Here is a 20,008-nt window from a genome sequence, read left to right as displayed (position 1 = left end):
GCAGCAGCTGCATAGTAAATAAAAGAAACAGGGTTCTCAGTAATGTAGATCAAGCCTCTCTTAAAGCCAGCACTATTTTCTGAATTTGCTAGATATAGGAACCAGTAGATTGCTTTTATAATTTAGGGTAGTTTGAGGGGGATTTTCTCACTGGCAATCAAAACAAACAATTGTAGCTGCTAAAAAAAAAGTGATGTTTAAGCTAAAGACTGAGAAAGAACTAACCAAGAAAGAAAAGGAAGTAGAAGCACTCCAGGCACTGGATCCAACCTTGAGAAAGCCCAGGGGAAAGAAAAATGTTAATGTGATCAGGGAACTAAGAGGAGGTCAGTGTGGGAGCCACAGAATAAGACAGTGAGCTGAGGCCAGATTAGCAGGCAGAGGGTCATGGGAATACATTTGAATGCTTGGATTTTATTCTAAGGAAATAGGAAGCCTCACTCAGATTCCTGTTTCATAATGACATGGCTGCTGAGTGGAGAATAAATTGGATTGGGTAATAATGGGAAAGGATTATCAGAAAGGGACTATGTGGTTGTCCAGGCAAGAGAAGGTGGTTACTTAGGCTAAAGTGGTGGTGGTAGTGGGAATGGAGTATATATAACAAGAAACCAAATAGTTTTATAGTCATCCTTTCATTTATTTGCACATTCATTTATTCAACCACAGATATGAAGAGTCTCTATATACCACTATGTTAAAACAGAAGACCTAAAGATGAAAATACACTTTTTTTTTTATTTCAATCATTGTTCAAGTACAGTTTTCTCCCCCCTACTCCCGTTCCAGCCCCTCCAACCAACCCTCCCCCCGTCCCCCCATTACCCCCCACCCTTAGTTTTTGTCCATGTGTCCTCCAAATTTGTTCCTGTAATCACTACCCATTCCCCCCTGAAATTCCCTCTTCTCTCCCCTCTGGCCACTGTCAGACTATCCCCTATTTCAGTGTCTTTGGTTATATTTTGCTAGTTTTTTGTTTTGTTTTGTTTTGTTGTTTAGATTCCTGTTAAAGGTGATATCATGTGGTATTTGTCTTTCACTGCCTGGCTTGTTTCACTTAGCATAATGCTTTCCAGATCCATCCATGCTGTTGCAAAGGGTATGAGCTCCTTCTTTCTTTCTGCTGTATAGAATTCCATTGTGTAAATGTACCATAGTTTTTTGATCCATTCATTTACTGATGGGCATCTAGGTTGCTTCCAGCACCTAGCTATTGTAAATTGTGCTGCTATGAACATCAGGGTGCAAAGGTTCTTTTGTATTGGTGTTTTAGTGTTCTTAGGATAGAGTCCCAGCAATGGAATTGCTGGGTCAAAAGGCAGATCCATTTTTAGTTTTCTGAGGAAGTTCCAAACTGCTTTCCATAATGGTAGTCTGCAGTCCCACCAACAGTGCACTAGGGACCCCGTTTCTCCACAACCTCTCCAACACTTGTTGTTTGTTGCTTTGTTTATGATGGCCATTCTGACTGGTGTGAAGTGGTATCTCATTGTGGTTTTAATCTGCATCTCTCTGATGGCTAGCGATATTGAACATCGCTTCATGTGTCTTTGGATTTTCTGTATGTCCTCCTTGGAGAATTGTCTGTTCAAGTCCTTTGCCCATTTTTTAATTGGGTTACTTGTCTTCTTAGAGTGGAGTCGCGTAGGTTCTTTATATATTTTGGAGATTAAACCCTTGTCTGAGGTATCATTAGCAAATATGTTTTCTCATACAGTTGGTTCTCTTTTTATTTTGATACTGTTTTCCTTAGCTGTGCAAAAGCTTTTAATTTTGATGAGGTCCCATTTGTTTATTCTTTCCTTTATGTCCCTTGCTCTAGGAGACAAGTCAGTAAAAAAGTTTCTGCATGAAATATCTGAGATTTTCCTACCTACGTTCTCTTCTAGGACTTTAATGGTGTCACGCTTTATATTTAAGTCTTTTATCCACCTTGAATCTATTTTTGTATAAGGTGTAAGTTGGTGCTCGAGTTTCATTTTTTTGCACGTAGCTGTCCAGTTCTCCCAACACCATTTGTTGAAGAGGCTGTTTTTATTCCATTTTATGTTGCTGCTTCCTTTGTCGAATATTAATTGACCGTAGAGGCTTGGGTTTATTTCTGGGCTCTCTGTTCTGTTCCATTGGTCCATGTGCCTGTTTTTATGCCAGTACCAGGCTGTTTTGATTACAGTGGCCTTGTACTATAGTTTAATGTCAGGTATTGTGATTCCTCCTACTTTACTCTTCTTTCTCAAAATTGCAGCAGCTATTCGGGGTCGTTTATGGTTCCATATAAATTGTTGAAGTGTTTGTTCTATGTCTGTGAAATATGCCATTGGTACTTTAATCGGTATTGCATTGAATGTGTAGATTGCTTTTGGTAGTATGGACATTTTAATGATATTAATTCTTCCAATCCATGAACACGGTATATGTTTCCATTTGTTTGTGTCCTCCTTGATTTCTCTCCTCAGTGTTATGTAGTTTTCTGAATACAGGTCTTTTACCTCTTTGGTTAGGTTTATTCCTAGGTATTTTATTTTCCTTTTTGCTATTTCAAATGGGATTTTTTTCTTGATTTCTGTTTCTGCTGTTTCATTGTTGGTGTACAGAAATGCCTTTGATTTCTGGATATTGACTTTGTATCCCGCTGTTTTACCAAATTCATTTATTAGGTCAAGCAGTTTTTTGGTGGAGTCTATAGGATTTTCTATGTACACTATCATGTCATCTGCAAACAGTGACAGTTTTGTTTCCTCCTTTCCGATTTGGATTCCTTTTATTTCTTTTTCTTGTCTGATTGCTGTGGCTAGAACCTCCAGTACTATATTGAATAGAAGTGGTGAAAGTGGACATCCGTGTCTTGTTCCTGTTCTTAGTGGAAAAGATTTTAATTTTTGCCCATTGAGTATAATGTTGGCTGTAGGTTTCTCATATATGGCCTTTATTATGTTGAGGAATGCTCCCTCTATTCCCACTTTACTGAGTGTTTTTATCATAAATGGGTGCTGTACCTTATCAAATGCTTTTTCTGCATCTATCGATATGATCATGTGGTTTTTGTCTTTGCTTTTGTTTATGTGATGTATTACATTTACTGATTTGCGTATATTGTACCATCCTTGCATACCTGGGATGAATCCAACTTGGTCATGGTGTATGATCTTCTTAATGTACTGTTGGATGCGGTTTGCCAGTATCTTGTTGAGGATTTTAGCGTCAATGTTCATCAGCGATATTGGCCTGTAGTTTTCTTTCTTTGTTGTGTCTTTATCTGGTTTTGGGATTAAGATGATGTTGGCCTCATAAAAAGAGTTTGGTAGTCTTCCATCTTTTTGGATTTTTTGAAATAGTCTGTGAAGGATAGGTGTTAGTTCTTCCTTAAATGCTTTGTAGAATTCTCCTGTGAAACCATCTGGTCCAGGGCTTTTGTGTGTTGGGAGTTTTTGGATTACTGCTTCGATTTCTTTTGCTGTTATTGGTTTGTTGAGGCTTTCTGCTTCCATTTTATTGAGTTTTGGAAGGTTATATTTTTCTAGAAATTTGTCCATTTCATCTAGGTTTTCAAATTTCTTGGCATACAGCTCTTTGTAGTAATTTGTTACAATCCTTTGTATTTCTGTGGTATCTGTTGTAATCTCTCCACTTTCATTTCTGATTGTGTTTATTTGGGTTTTCTCTCTTTTTTTCTTGATGAGTCTGCTTAAAGGCTTGTTGATTTTGTTTATCTTTTCAAAGAACCAACTCTTGGATTCATTGATCTTTAGAATTGTGCTTTTAGTCTCTATGTCATTTAATTCTGCTCTGATCTTGGTTATTTCCTTCCTTCTGCTTGCTCTGGGCTGTCTTTGTTGTTGTTCCTCGAGTTCTTGTAGACGTAGGATTAGGTTGTTTGTTTGAAATGTTTCTAACTTTTTTAGGTGGGCCTGTATCGCTATGATCTTCCCTCTCAGGACTGCCTTGGCTGTGTCCCATAAGTTTTGGGTTGTTGTGAGTTCGTTTTCATTTGTTTCCAAAAACCGTTTGATTTCTTCCCTAATATCATTCTTGACCCATTCATTGTTTAATAGCATGCTGTTTAATCTCCATGAATTTGAGTGTTTTGGGTTTTTTTCCTTGGGGTTGGTTTCTAGTTTCAGTCCCTTGTGATCCGAGAAATTGCTTGGTATGATTTCAATTTTTTTGAAATTGTTGAGGCTTATTTTGTGTCCTATCATGTGGTCAATCTTTGAAAATGTTCCATGTACATTTGAAAAAAATGTGTATTTAGCTTCTTTGGGATGGAGGGTTCTGTAAATATCAGTAAAGCCCAGCTTGTCCAGGGTCTTGTTCAATGCCACAATATCTTTGTTGATGTTTTGTTTGGAAGATCTGTCCATTTTTGATAGAGGGGTGTTAAAATCCCCCACAATAATTGTGTTGCTGTCCATATCTTTCTTGAAGCCCTCTAAGATTTTCTTTGTGTATTTAGGTGCTCCTATGTTGGGTGCATATATATTTACTATGTTTATGTCTTCTTGGTGAATTCTTCCCTTGAGTATTATGAAATGACCTTCTGGGTCTCTCTTTATGGATCTTCTTTGGAAGTCTATTTTGTCAGATATGAGTATTGCTACCCCGGCTTTTTTCTCCTGTCCATTTGCTTGGAAAATTTGTTTCCAGCCCTTCACTTTCAACCTGTGCAGATCTTTTATCCTGAGGTGGGTCTCTTGTAGACAGCATATGTGTGGGTCATGTTTTCTTATCCAATCAGCTATTCTATGTCTTTTGATTGGAGCGTTTAGTCCATTTACGTTTAAGGTTATTATTGATAGGTACTTATTCATTGCCTTTTATGTACGTGTGATCCTCTCTCACTCTCTCTTTTCCTTTCTTTCCTTAAAGCAGTCCCTTCAGCATCTCTTGCAGAGTTGGTTTAGTGGAGGTGTATTCTTTTAGACTTCTTTTGTCTGAGAAGCTTCTTATTTGGCCTTCTATCTTTATTGAGAGCCTTGCTGGGTAAAGTAGTTGTGGTTGCAGGCCTCTGGTTCTCATTACTTGGATTATTTCTTGCCATTCTCTTCTGGCTTGGAGTGTTTCCATTGAGAAGTCAGCTGTTAGCCTTATTGGGGCCCCCTTGTATGTTACTTCCTTCTTCTGCCTTGCTGCCTTTAAGATTCTCTCTTTGTCTTGAAATTTTGCCATTTTAATTATGATGTGTCTTGAGGTGGGCCTCCTTGGGTTCCTCTTGATTGGGACTCTCTGTGTTTCCTGTATTTGTGTGACTTTTTGTCTCATCAAATTAGGGAAGTTTTCCATCATCACTTGTTCAACTAGGTTTTCTATCCCTTGTTCTTCTTCTTCTCCTTCTGGTATCCCTATTATACGGATATTATTACGTTTCATATTGTCTTGCATTTCTCGTAATCCCTCTTCATTCTTTCTGAGCCTCTTTTCCCTTTCTTGCTCTTTCTGGGTGTTTTCTTCTATTTTGTCCTCTAGCTCGCTGATCCGATCTTCTGCTTCATCGATCCTGCTTTTCATTCCTTCTACTGTGTTCTTCATTTCAGAGATTGTATTCTTCATTTCCTCTTGGCCCTTGTTGAGAGTTTCTATTTCCTTTTTTATGCTGATGTAGTTTTCATTGAGTTCATTGTAGCTTCCCTGTAGTTTCTCGTAGCTCATTGTGAGCTCATTGAGCTTCCTGACAATCACTGCTTTGAATTCAATATCTGATAGTTGAATTGCCTCTGTTTCATTTAGCATTCTTTTTGAGGCTTCCTCCTTTCCTTTCATTTGGGGAGTATTTCTTTGTCTTCCCATTGTTTGTGAGACTCTTCTTGTTCACCTCAGCTTCTTATATTGATCTGTTCTGGCTCCCTCGGTTTATGATGTGAACTTCTTTAGTAGAGTAGCAGTGAGTTTCAGTGGTACTGTTTCCTTGACCCCCCCATGCTCGCTGGTCTTGGGCTGTTGTTTAAGTTGGCTTTGTGTTTGCCTTTGGGTTCTGATTGTTGTTGAGTCTTTCTTTGGTGGTTCCTTCCCGCCAGCTGGTTAAATGTGGGTCACTCTGTCCACCACCTTCTATATTTTGTTGTGCTGGTGAGGGCAGGTTGTGTTGAGGCTGGTTCTTCTGTGTGTACAAGGTTTAAAGAAATCTTGTTCAGTTGTTTGTATTGGGTACTGTCTCTACTGTTTAGCTGTATTTCCAGATAAGTCCTGGATTGAGGTTTGTGTGGTTACTACTCCCTCCTTCACCTTCTTCTGCTGTTATCTGTTAGTGGTTCCTTAGTTGTTGGGTTTCCTCTTCCAGTGGGTATCCTGGTGTTCACCTCCTCCACCTATTCTTTTTTGTCATCAGATGGAGGGGAGGGCAAAATGGTTTAAGACAGCAACCGAGAATTCTATGCTATTTACAGTAGTAGCAAGTAGGGAAGATATAGGAGATCCTTTCACTATGTATAGTGTTAACCGTGGTCTTCCACCCAGCTAGCTGATTTTTAGAAAGGATGGAAAGAAGATAAGACTCTTGTTGGGGGAGGAAGGATTGTGAGTTGGATCTATAAAGCAGAGAGGTTGTGGGCGGTCAGATTCTGGGGTAAGGTGAGAGTAAAGGGTAGTAAATAGGTGTAGTGTGTGAGAGAATAGAGTTAACCACTACAGTAATAGAGTTCAGGAAACTTTGAAATGGGCTACGATCTGGGGGGGGTGGGGGGGGGGGTGTTGTGAAGTAATTACACTTGCATGGAACAGCAGTTATTTACAATAATATTATGGCAACATTCATATGGCAGAGTCTATGAAATCTAGGTAATAAGGATATGGAGTACCGATCATTGAGTAGTATGCTTATAGGACACAGGTGAGTTAATGGACAGTAGATTAGTAATACGGTATAGAAAGAGATATCAGGGGAAAGCTGTCAGGTCATACAATAAAACCAGCCTAGCAAAGCAGGCTATACAAAAATAAAAGGGATATAAAAATATTGTTAAAAAAAAAAAGATGTAGGAACACTGGAAAAATAATAATAATACAAATTTGCAATAACTTGCAGGTTCTCTGTAATAGCAGAGTGACATTTATCTCACTGTCCCAGCTGTTGTGATGCCCCTTCTTTGGGTTCAACTTTGGTCTTTTCACCGTTCCAGGATTTTGTCTCACTTGTAGGTATTTAGGAAAAAATTTAAAAAAGAAAAAAAATAGAAAAAGCAGACGAAGGCAGGAAGAAGAGATAAAATTGGAGGACAGGAAGGAGGAAGGAATAAAACAAGAAATCAGGTAAGAGAGGAAAAAGAAATCAAAAGAGAATAAAAACAATAAAACTTAAAAAATTAAAAATTGTTAAAAAAATAGAATCAAATTAAAAAGTCTCTTGATTTCAAAGTGGCCAAACCGGTTTTTTCTGCTCTTGCTGGCTGAGGCAGTCTGAAGGATGACTTGTTTGGCTTTTCTTCCTAGGCCCGTGGGGTTCGCACTGGCTCCGCGGCCCGTCCGCCACCCGGCGCGACCGGCGCGACCCTCGCTCCCTGCGCTCTGGTGAGCGGGCGCGGCCCGTCTGCTGCCTGCACGGCGGTCTGCCGCACGCCGGTGCCCCCGCGGGCGGGCGGGCGGGCGGGCGCGGCCTGTCCGCAGCCTGCGCGCTCACAGCTTGATGCAGCGATCTGTTCTTTGTTCTTTCGGTTCTGCCACAATCCTTGGTCCTCCGTTCTCAAAAATGCTGAAATATGTTGGTTGCTTGCCTTTCCACTCCAAAGATCGGTCAGGACTCTCTCCCCTGAGCAGAGGAAAGCCAAATCTGCTCCTTCCTACTCCGACGCCATCTTAGATCCCCGAAAATACACTTTTTTCTATTCACAAACAGACTTCCATTTAGAGGGAAACAGCCAGGCAAACAGTTATAACAATGCAGGGTGGGTAAAACTAGGTTTACGGTTGCCAGTATGCAAAACAGTTTATTCTTGCATTATTTATTAATCCTTGCATTATTTTCCACACAAGCAACTTTAAACTTATTTTTTCCCCATGCTGTATAAAGAGAGCTGTGATGGAGATAACTGCAAGATACAGTGGGGACATTTGATAGTGAACGACTAAGTAGGCCTGGGAAAGTCAGAGATGGACTCTTAGAAGAAACAGAGACTTGGATTTGTAGGACGTTATCAGGTCAGCCGTTCTAGACAAGGTGGACTGCCTGGATGGAAAGACATGATGGCTTTAAGAGAGTTTGTACTCAGGGAACAAGTAGTCAGTTATTTCCAGAGTTTCAATTGCAAGGAAGGACTGTGGTAGAATTAGCAGCGCTCAGCAAACATTCCCTGAATTTCCCAGCCTCTTTGCAGTTAAGTGATAAACTCTGGTCAGTGGGCTGTGGTGTCACTTTCAGGCTGAAGCATGGAAGAGTTCATGCCCACCTTTCAGCTCTGTCTTCCTCATCATGGAGGGCATCTGGTGAAATGGAAATAACACATGGTTGAAGCAGTCTGGATTTCTGGGTCACTGCATGAAGAGCAGACCCTATGAATTGTCGCCCAGACTTATAACAAACCTTGTGTGAAGCCACTGAGATTTTGGAGTTATTTGTTAATGCACCATAACTTAGCTTGACTAATATACCATACCAAGTAATTGGGGATAACACTAGAAAGGAGTGTGGGGCCAGACTACAAAGGAACTTGGCTGTCAGGTGCCCTGCTCAAAGATTGGACTTTATCTTGAAGGGATTTAAGAGTCATCAAAGAGTAGAGGCGAGAGTGACATTGTGAGATCATTCTGGCAGCAGTAGAATGGATGGATGGATGGATGGATGGATGGATGAACGAGTTGATATTTGGATTTGGGGTTTGAGGAAGTAGTTCTTAAAAGCAGAAAAACTTTAGAAAAAAGTGCTGAAATAGTACAGGAGAAAGATGATGGCAGTGTAACAGTGGTTCCAGTACAGAAAGGAGTGTTAACTTTGACAGATATTTTAGGAGGGAGAGTGCACAGACATTGTGAGTAACTGAATATTAAGTGGTTGCAGGGGTAAGAAGAAACAGAGGAGGGAAGTTTTTACTTCCTTAACCCACTACTTCCTTAGGCCTTATAACAACCTTAATTGCTATGGGTCTAATCACTCTCAGTGCCAAGAGAGAACCAGGAAGAAGAGAAGGCTCAGTGGCTTCATGGCAAAATGGAAACACACTGGCCATGAATCAGAGGAGCTAGGGACCAGTTCTGGCCCCTCTCACTTGGGTTAGTTCATTGATACTTTCTGGACTTCAGTTTCCTCATCTGCAAAATGAAGTCATCAGACTTAAACATCTCCGTGGTCTCTTTCCACTTTCATGCCATAACTCTCAAAAATAAACAAAGGAAATTGGAAGTGGGAAAAGGGAAAGGAGCTGAAGAAGGTGTGTGAGGAGCCCAGCTGAGATCACCAAGGAAAAGAAAGAAAGAAGAGAGAGCAAAAGAGAAAAGACCATACCTGCTTGCTCAAAATAAGATCCTGGAACCCCTGTGTTACTCCAGCATCTCATCATTTCTTCGCAGCAACATTCAGTTACATGGTGTGGATTTTGTCTCAGCAACATGTATCATTGTTTTTACTTACTGAATTTTTAGTTGTTAATACTATAATTATTGTTAATTGACAAAAATGGATTAATGGCTCAAAAGTATAATGATAAAAATAGTAAATACCATAACTCAGGATAACATCTTAAATGTCAAGAACAGATTCAAGGACAAACGAAAGGAGGTATAACAGTATGTGCTAGGAGAAGCGAGAATATGACTGTGATGATCAAGATAACAAAAGTGTAAGTTTGTAAGTCACAAATAGGAAGTATGACCTGAAAAATCTGAAAATTGGATTGCATTGGACTGGTGATGTGTTTGCCCCTAGACCTTCAAGGCGATATTCGCCATAAAAATGTTTTCTAATAACAGCAGGAAGCCATGAAAGCTTCAGTGTTATTTTCCAACAACATACAATGACTCTCAATAGAACAATAAAGTTTTTCCAGAACAAGTGCAAACATTGTAAATGTTTCTCAATACAAAATTGATGAAGTTATTGCTTAAGGTGATGGAGAAGCCACAACTACAGAAACATCATAAAGGATGAACTTCTCATAGAAACATAGGTATGTACCACACTATTTTTGTAAAACCAGCTACAAAAGTAATAATAAATATTATGTTTGGAAAGAAAGCAAAATGATCAGCAAAATTTCATCGAAGAACATTGGTAGATGTTACGTAATATCAATGGTATATAGTGTGAGAGAAAGGTAATACAGTGATCCCTCACCTATCATGGGAGTTACATTCCAGAGACCCCTGCAATGGGTGAAAATCCACGAACTAGTGGCATTATATTTATTCTATTATTTATATATATTTTAAGGCTTTATAAACCCTTCCCACACTCCTGTAAACCTTTCCCACACTCTTATAAACACTTCATATGCTCTTAAACACTTTCTACACTCTAAAACCTATGTAATTTTAACAATATATAAAATTCTATATGGGTACTCACCAGTGAAGTACACTACAACTTGAATGATGAAGATCATGAATTATGTAGCTGTGCAGTACTGATGGCAATGAAGGTGAGGACGATGAGATAAATGTACTGAACAGCCAAGAAGAGCATTACAGCTCTTCTGAAGGCACCATTTCATCAAGCGCTTCATCAGGTGGTGCCATATCTTTGCCCTGAGCTATAATCTATTTCTGCTAAAGGCGTAGGCGTAACTGATCTCTTCATCTGAGTGATGAACATAGTTATGGGGAGGTGCTGGTGCTGCTTTTTCTTCTGAGTGAGAAGGTTTTTATAAACTGACATGCCACTCTTGATTGTATTTACAAAGTGCAATGAACGAAGCATCTGGGGGTCCCATTCTTTAGCTACTCGCTGAAGATCTTTGGCTGTTCTGACCATGGTTGCAGTCGAGTGTTAGGCCAACCTTCTCCTCTTCTCCAACCTGTAGTTCATCTTGTTATTCATCCTTTTCTTCACTTCCTGACTTCATCATCTCCTTCAGGTCTTCGTCTGTCAACAGTTGTGAGTGGACATCAATCAGGTCACACATGTCATCAGGAGTCTTATCATTGAAGCCATCTCCTCCCACTAGTTTTGCCAGCTTCATGGCCTTAGCTACTGCAGAGGCAGCTTCTCCATGCAGAGAAACACTCTTGAGTCCAAAGCATCTCTGAAATTTGTCAAACCAGCCCTTGCTGGCACTGAATGGGGTTGGTCTGGTGGGAGAAGCACTCGATGGTCCTGCCTCTGCATCATTGTCCTTGTCTTCATCCTCATCACCATTGTGAATGTCCATGCTTTCCACAAAACTATCATAAAGTTTCTTGGTCTTCGTCTGGATGGTGTTGGTATCCAGAGAGATATTCTTTTTTTTTAAATATATTTTATTGATTATGCTATTACACTTGTCCCATTTCCCCCTTCAATCCCCTCCACCCTGTACCCCCTCTCCCACCCACATTCCCCCCCTTTAGTTCATGTCCATGTGTCATACTTGTGAGTTCTTTAGCTTCTACATTTCCTGTACTATTCTTGCCCTCCCCCTATCTATTTTCAACCTACATTCTATGCTACTTATTCTCTATACCTTTTCCCCTCTCTCCTCCTCCCACTCCCCTGCTGCTAGCCCTCCATGTGATCTCCATTTCTGTGGTTCTGTTCCTGTTCTAGTTATTTACTTAGTTTCTTTTGGTTTTGCTTTAGGTGTGGTTGTTCATAATTGTGAGTTTGCTGTCCTTTTACTATACATGTCTTTTCTTTATCTTCTTTTCTTAGATAAGTCCCTTTAGCATTTCATAAAATAAGGGCTTGGTGATGATGAACTCCTTTAACTTGACCTTATCTGAAAAGCACTTTATCTTCCCTTCCATTCTAAATGAGAGCTTTGCTGGATAGAGCAATCTGGGATGTAGGTCCTTATCTTTCATGACTTGGAATATTTCTTTCCAGCCCCTTCTTGCCTGTAAGGTCTCTTTGGAGAAATCAGCTGATAGTCTGATGGGAACTCCTTTGTAGGTTACTGTCCCCTTATCTCTTGCTGCTTCTAGGATTCTCTCCTTCGTTTTTACCTTGGCTGATGTAATTATGATGTGCCTTGGTGTGTTTCTTCTTGGGTTCAACTTCTTTGGGGCTCTCTGAGCTTCTTGGATTTCTTGGAAGACTGTTCCCTTTGCCAGAATGGGGAAGTTCTCCTTTATTATTTGTTCAAATAACTTTTCCACTTGTTGTTCCTCCCCTTCTGGTACCCCTATAATTCGGATGTTGGAACGTTTAAAGGTGTCCTGGATGCTCTCAAGCTTTTCCTCGATTTTTTGAATTCTTATTTCATCATGCTTTCCTGCTTGGTTGATTCTATCTTCCTTCTGGTCCACTGTATTGTTTTGAGACTCAGATTCCTTCCTTTCACTATTGGCTCTCCTCCGCGTATCTTCCTGCATGTCTTTTATGGTAACCTGCATCCTTTCATGTAAATTGCGCCTAAAGTCAACCAATTCCGTGAGCTTTCTGATCACCAGTATTTTGAACTGCGCATCTGATAGATTGGCTATTTCTTGGTCGCTCAAAAGGATGAGTCCTGGGGGACTGATCTGTTCTGTTGGAAACATGTCTTATGTCTTTCCCTATCTCTCCTATTATTATTATTTTTTCTTTCCCAGTCTGCTCGCTCTTGTTATGGTGGGGGGCGGAGCCTTAGGTGTTCACCGGGGCTGGGCACCCCAGTCGCTGGATTTGTGACATTATATGTGGGGGCGGGGGCAGGGGCGGGAGCGGGGACGAGAGGGAACGATGGTGGCAGTTCCGTTCTCCTGGGCTCAGACACTTCCTTGCTTGGGACCCTGGGCTGCGAGCCCTGCCCTGGTCCACAATTGCTGCCTCACTGGGTCCCCCAGCCGCAGCTTGTGTACTCAGGGATCACCGCTGCGTTCTTGCGCCCCGGATGGCTATTGCACTGATTTTGCACCAAATTTTCCCCGACCTCCACGCGCCGCCGACCCGCGCCAGCCCTGCGCCCACCCGGCTCGTCGTCCCCTACCAGTCTGGATGTACGGGTCTACTTCAACTTCTTGGCTGTCCGACTTCCATTCAGATAAATCCTCTGACAGTTCTGAGTGAAATTATGCCTGTAAATTATCGTTGTTCTATTCTTGGTTGTGCAAGGAGGTACGGTGCGTCCACCTATTCTTCCATCTTGCCGGAAGTCCTCCAGAGAGATATTCTTCTTCCTGCAGTCATTTATCCGCAAGGCCAATGCAGACTCCATCCTCACAATGGCCTTATTGTGGAAAGTGACCACCCTCTTTGCAGTTTTGTTAAAAGTCATTGTTGCTGTAGACCTAATATTTTTCTCATCTTTCTTTATGTAGCAAACAGTAGATTCGTTGATCCCATAATGGCAGCCTACAGCTGCGTAGCTTTTACCTTCCTTTAACATGTCAAGAAGTTCCACCTTTACTTTGATGGTAAGCATATTCCTCTGGCACTGCCAGAAGGCTTAGAAGGCACAGAACGTTTGGGTGGAATAGTAGGGCTTGAAATAAATTCAAACTTTTATGAAAATTTCACGGAAACACACCACCACAGAGCAACACTATGCACAGCGATCAGACATGGATGTGAAGTGGACAAGGAGAGATGCTGAATGTACAGTGCGGGAGAGCAAACAGACCAATGCTATGATCACTGAGCCAATCAGAGCCTAGGATACAGAACACGGTGCTGTGGTTGGTCGCCTTCCATTCCATCAGCCAATAGTGTGCTGTGTACAATTTCATGTTGGCAAACTTGTGCAAGCGGTAGTGGTGTACGGCATTTCCATTGTGTATAGTACGGTATTCATCTGCTGATGAAATACATACTGTATTTTATTTCAATTTAATATTCTTTCAATATGTTTGAATTAACATTTTTTATATTTTTATATTGTTTTAATTTTTTAGGCAAAAATAATTAAAATCATAAATATTATATAAATACCTATATACCACAAAATCCTGCAATATAATGAAAACTCCATGAAATAGAATTAGATATTTTTTTTTAAAAACCTGCGATACAGTGAAGCTGCAATAAGTGAACTGTGATATAGCGAGGGATGCCTGTATCATGTCTTTGCAGATATTTCGCTTTTATATATGGACAAAATTCAGTTCTGGCGGGGGCACATATACAAAAGAGAAGTACTTGATGATTTCCTCCCCCAAGGCTCTTTTTCACAACAGCTTTATGAAGATATAATTCGTATACTTACATGTCACCTACTTATAGTATACAAGTCAATAGTTTTTGGTATAGTACACTACTGATTTTTTAATTGCAGTAAAATATATATAATGTAAACTTGCCATTTTAACCATTTTAGTCATGTGATTCAGTCACATCAAATAAATATACAGTGTTGTATAACAATCACCATTATTTACAAGACTCTTTTTTTTTTTCTGAGATATAACCTGCCTGATGACTGTTCCTCACTGAAAATCCATGCTCTACCCAAATGAATCCATGCTTCATTTGGTCAACACTTCTTTAGCGACCCATGACATAAAGTGGAAAAGTACATTGGCATCAGTTTGGGACAAGTTCCATTTCTATGTGCATCAAGGGAAGAATTCTCAGTGAACTGAAGAAGATGCATATGAACATCACTGCTTCCCTCAAAGAGGTCAGTTGGCTGTCGCCCACACGCCTAGATGGTCTGGAATCAGTTTAGAAAGTAATCCCTAGGGAGCAGTCCCTGAGATGGATATTAGCATACAGGATATTTATGAAGTCATACACTTGGGATCAACTTGTACCAAAGGAAGCGAGGTAAAAGAAGCAAGGTTGGGCAAAGGGAAAAGTTGAGCTGAGATTCAGTCCTAAGTCAACCTCATGAAAACTTCTGAAGCTAGGATGACTCTTCAGAGTTGTCCCCAGTTGGAGTAAGGGGCTGTGACCTCTACACCCAAAGTGACCAATCAGCCCCTGGAAGGAGACATGAGCTTTGTGAGGCACTTTGCTTCAGCAGAGGCATCCCCAAACAAGGCTCACATATGAGATCTGACTTTCAGTTGCACTTTCAGCAAGTAGGAAGTGTGAGGTATGAGGAACAAGTTCTTCATCCAGGGAGGGGGTCCAGCTTGTGGACATTACACCACCCACCACAAAGGAAGTGATGACAATTAGAAACGTGATGAAATTGCAGTCACTGATAGATAATGACATATGTTGGTTATTCATGAGGAAAGAGGTTTTGAAATGAAAGATTAGATTAAAATAATTTCTTCATGACCATTTATATGATTTTAAGAGGCTTGTGATAAGGGTATATCTTACTGACACATTCAATATCTTGAATAGCCTGAACTTGCTTGGTCATGTGAAGGACATCAGAATTTTTTTTTAGGACTGAACAATGGTATAAACAACTTAAAAGTGCCAAAAAATGTTGCCAGTATTTAAGAGCTCTATTCACTTGTTAGAAAACAAGGCCTAGTGTGTGTATGTGTGTGTGTATACCTGAATGTGGCAATAAGACACAAATAAATACTGTTCAGAGCCACATGGAACCCAAGAATACACCAGAAATATGTTTGCCATTATTTCCTGATTTGAAGCATCCAATTCTCCCATGTTTGAGTGTGGTAAGTTCATCCACTGAGCACCTGAAAAACATCAGTAGTCTTCAGAGAGAACCCTTGCCATAATTTTTGGATCTGTATATGAGTAAAATATCCTGAAACAGATATATGTGCCTTTCCTCAAACCTTCATATTTTTAAGAGATTATTTTATAGTTTAATAAAAAATGGATTGGTGGGATTGCAGACTGGTACAACCACTATGGAAAACAGTATGGAATTTTCTAAAACTAAAAATGGATCTGCCTTTTGACCCACCAATTCCACTGCTAGGATTATATCCTAAGAACCCTGAAACAACAATCCAAAAGAACCTATGCACCACAATGTTCATAAGCAGCACAATTTACAATAGCCAAGTGCTAGAAGCAACCTAGGTGTCCATCAGTAAATGAATGGATCAAAAAACTATGGTATATTTACACAATGGAATTCTATGCAGCAGAAAGAAAGAAGGAGCTTCTACCCTTTGCCACAGCATGGATGGAACTGGAAAGCATTATGCTAAGCGAAATAAGCCAGGCAGTGAAAGACAAATACCATATGATCTCACCTTTAACAGGAACCTAATCAACAAAGCAAACAAACAAACAAGCAAAATATAACCCAAAACACTGAAATAGAGGACAAGCTGACAGTGACCAGAGGGGAAAGGGGAGGGAATTTCAGGGGAAAAGAGGAAGGGTTTGCAGGAACAAGTACAAAGTACACATGGAAAATAACAAGGGTGGGGGGTGGAAATGGGAGGGAGGTGGAGAGGGCTAGGGGCTGGGGGTGGGCTGGGATGAGGGTAAAAGGCAAAAAACTGTACTTGAACAACAATTAAAATAAAAAATAAATAGAATAAAAAATAAATAAATAATAGAAAAGAAATAAGAAAACATGAAAGAAGCAAAGAATAAGTAAAGAAAGTGACCTAGTGCAGCCCAGATCAATGACTCAAGTGGTTGATACAAACAGGTAATGGACATCATGATGAGAGCTTCTCAGCAACATTACCCACCTCACAGCAATCAGACAACTATCATTTAATTTCTAACATTATGCTGTGTTTTTATTTTGTGGTGAATATAATTTTGCGATCAATTTGTTGTAATTTACCTGAATTGGTGGATAGGGTCTGACACCCCCATACACAAACACACACACACACACACACACACACACCCTCCATTCAATAGTGCAGCTTCTCCACAGAGCATGTATTTTTGATTGAAAAGATACAGATCCTGTTGTTAGAATCAAGCTTGAAAAACCATAACACTGAATTATCTGAAGCCCCTTTTTGAGCTATAAATTTATCTGGTTATTCTTTCCATTTTTATTATATTACCCTGTTTTATTGTTCTCATAGCTGTTTATTGTCATTATTTGTCTACTTGTTTGTTACGTGCATTCCTGACCAAAATATGAGCTTAGTGAAGTCAGACACCTTGTCTCTTCATTTTGTATTCCCAGCACCTAGAACTTGCCAGGCAAACACTACATGCTTACTAAATATTTGCTGAATACGTAAATTAATGAATCTATTTATTCATCATGTCTCTATGTATCCATCATATGAGAAATGCATAAATACTAGTGAGTTAGTTTTGTAATCTACTTGAAAGGTTAAATATGGTGTGTGTGCGTATATATACATACACACATATCTATATACATACACACATATCTATATACATATATGTGTGTATATAGATATATAGATATGTAGTGTGTGTGTATAGAGAGAGAGATATGGTATATATATAGAGAGGGATGATATCTACACACACACACACACACACACACACACACACGGTCTGTCCAGAAGGTATCCAGCCATGTAATATGAAAAATAGAGACACTTATTGAAGAAGATACAAGAAATATTCTATGTAGGACAATGACACTTTAGTCCCCTTCGTAATAAGCACATTGAGACCTCATACATTTCTCCTAATCACCATCAGTTGCCCCATCATATTTTCCTGATCTCATTCACAGTCTGAAATCTTTCTTTTCAAAGATGGTTTTAGTTTTGGTTAAAGCCAGAAGTCACAGGGCACCAAATCTGGGCTGTAGGGGGGCTGAGTCACCTGAGTGATTTGATGTTTCACCAAAAAACTCTGCACAAGATGTGATACATGAGACAGTGCATTGTCGCGATGAAGCTACCAATCACCAGTTGCCCATAGCTGCAGCCTTCTGAATCAGTTGAATAGTTTACATGGAAGGATGTTAAAGCTTAACACAAAATTTGATGCAGATTTGTTGCTTTACTCACTCAGGCATTTTGAATGTCATGTCACACAGTACACATGCTCACTCAAAGGCATCTACCACCCCCACTGACTAGTACAGTGAAGTCATCTTTGTTCACACATGCACATCCCAGTCCACTCTCCTTGGCTGCCAGGTTACATCAATGTCATGCAAACCATTCTCAGTATTCTCACTATAATAACCATTCTCATTATTTTAACAATGGCCAGAGTTTTTCCAGACAGACTTTGTGTGTGTGTGTGTGTATAATGTAAATCAATTTATATATATATACATATATATATTTACAATCACATCTATACACACACACACACACACACACACACACACACAGACTGAGCAAGATTGATTTACATTATGAGAAAGAGTCCTAAGGTGAAAGTCCATGGACACAACAAACTGGTGACTGGAGGAATCATCTTCCAATTTCATTTGCCCCAATCTTCCAGTTGGTAATGACAGGAGGATAGCCAACAAACGAAAAGGGACCTGGAGCAGGCAGTGCCAGGAATTTGTTTTATCTTATGCCTTGTACTGACTTTATATTTTAATAACCTCCCCCCAAATATCTTGCCAACCCAGCCTAAACTGCCCCCTTTGTACAATACAGTACTTATCTGATGCCTGATAACAGTTTCTTTGTTCTACCCTTCCCTTGTTCAGTATAACTCCATTTATTATCTAACCTTACTGAGGCATTTTCAGCAATCTTTTAGGGTTCCTCCATACACATTTTCTAAAAAGCCAGCTGTGCAATGTATACCATCCCTGGAGATTACTGCTCAGGATGGGTTTGCATTTATGAGCACATAACTGAAGCTGACACGGATCTTTACCAGAATTAATAGCTCTTGGAACAATTTGCCTTCACAGCATTTTACAAACAGCTTCATAATACATCTGAGGGCAAGGCAGGTTTTAATTGGTGTCACTAATAGCTAAGTATTCAGAAATGAAAAAATTAAGTGACTGGACCAATAGGAGCAAGGGCTGAAAGGTGAACTTGGAGTCTGTGCAGGTTCAAGGTAGCAGAAGCTTGCACCTGTCTTTGGGGTGATGTTCTCTTAGCTGAAATGAGTCATCTGTTAGCGCTGACCAGGAATTACTGCTGGCAAACGCAGTTTACCTACACATAGTATCATTTTTAAACACCCAGTGCTTCCTTTCTCCCACCTTCTCTCTTTAGTTTCTTCTCTTATTTAATTTTGGTTGCTCTGTTTTACAAACAAAGCAGCTGCTGCCTGTGTGGGGAAGAGGTGCACCATTCAGATTCATGGTTCACAGTCTGCTAAATGTAAGCCTGCCTAATCCTTTCCTATCATTGGATTACTCTCCCCAAGCAAATTTTCCCAGCTTTCATCAGGAGAATGGGCTCCTTGCCAAGAAACCACTCATCCCAGCTCAGGTCCACCTGGCCTTTCCAGATTGTCAGCGCCTCCATTTTGGGCCATTAAAAGGGCTTTCAAGCTGAATACTTGCACAACCATTTCTGAAAGCAAAACACAAAATCTTTGTTCCATAGAGTCACTAATCTCCATGCAGGGTTCTGTTCTGAAATATTATGGGGGTGGAGGGGACCTTTGATCATTGAGTCATCTAATTAGATAAAAATAAATTGTTTAATAATTATTAAACACAAAATTGAAGTTTAAATAATTTAAATAATTATTAAAGAAAATTGAAGTTTAAATAATAACCAAAGTCAGATGAGAGGATTTAGAAAAGACTGTGTGCCTATTTGTATTATTGCCACTCTACAGGTGGCGGCATTTGAAAGGTACACTAAGAAAGCCATTCTGAAATTCCCAAATGCCCCATAAACTCTGCATCAATTAAAGTTTTAATGGATTTTTGAAAAAATATTCATGGTTGTTTGCTGCCTAATTTCCTCTACAGGTCCAGAAAAAGGATCATCTTGGGTTTCAAAGGGAAAAGATTCTTTGTGACTGCAACCCAGAACAAGGGATTTGATTCACACACACTCCTCTGTCAATCACCGCTGAAATTCTGAACTGTGTAAACTCTCATGGAGTCAAACAATAGCTCCTTGCCATTCGATCACTGATTTTGATTCTTCCTCTGCTAAACTTTAACAACAGTAAGCAAGCAATTGAGGGGAGGGAAGATTGGTA

The sequence above is a fragment of the Phyllostomus discolor genome, chromosome 4 (genome assembly GCF_004126475.2).
Source record: "Phyllostomus discolor isolate MPI-MPIP mPhyDis1 chromosome 4, mPhyDis1.pri.v3, whole genome shotgun sequence".
Classification (NCBI taxonomy): Eukaryota; Metazoa; Chordata; class Mammalia; order Chiroptera; family Phyllostomidae; genus Phyllostomus; species Phyllostomus discolor.
The sequence above is the reverse complement of the archived record's forward strand: the minus strand, read 5'-3'. Positions refer to the sequence as shown.